The sequence below is a fragment of the Wasmannia auropunctata genome, unplaced genomic scaffold (assembly GCF_000956235.1).
Source record: "Wasmannia auropunctata unplaced genomic scaffold, wasmannia.A_1.0 LD336047.1, whole genome shotgun sequence".
Lineage (NCBI taxonomy): Eukaryota > Metazoa > Arthropoda > Insecta > Hymenoptera > Formicidae > Wasmannia > Wasmannia auropunctata.
In genome coordinates, this window is record NW_012026843.1 from 574,328 (window position 1) to 575,004 (window position 677).

Sequence of the window (677 nt, forward strand, 5' to 3'; positions counted from 1 at the left end):
TTAAAATTACGTGAAAACATATTTCATTAACATTTTAAAAAGTTTTTCGCTTGTGCAACAATTTTGCTGTAAGTCATGCGTATTTCAGATGCGCGTTTAAAGAATTTATTTATTCATTCAATGTTCTTGGTGTAAAAATGCATGTATTATGCTTTAATTGTTTTTACTCTGAATCTATTGTAAAAAATTTATATATTATAATCACTTATCATTATTTAAAAAATTAATTTTAATATTAAATCGCGCATCAATGTTATGACGCTGATATATTCTACAAACACAGCCATGGTGATCGACTAATAATGATTATAAAATTCCTCTTGTTAATATATTACGCGAATAGTTTTATTAATTTTTTATTAAAAAACTAGAGACATGCATTCATATATACAATGCTTAGTAAGTATTCTTTAATTTATATAAATGCTTACTCCTTGTGAGTTTAAAAGATTATCTTCCTTGACACTAATTGTTAATTAAAAATTCTGAATAGGCTAACGCAATGTAATTGTTAAAAATTAAATATTACAAATAATTGAGTTTAAATAGTATAATATTAAACAATCACATTGCATTAGCCGTAAATGGCCTATGATGCCAAGTTCAGAATTATTAATTAACAATTACTGTGAAAATATAATCAAAATCTAAACTTAGTTATTAAATTATCACTAATT

The 677-nt window shown here is 23.5% G+C and overlaps 1 protein-coding gene across 1 annotated transcript in view; it reads right to left on the reverse strand.

Moving 5' to 3' along the window:
• LOC105451689 (dynein heavy chain 8, axonemal) overlaps window positions 1–677 on the reverse strand; it is a 24,653-nt gene that overhangs the window by 4,178 nt on the left and 19,798 nt on the right.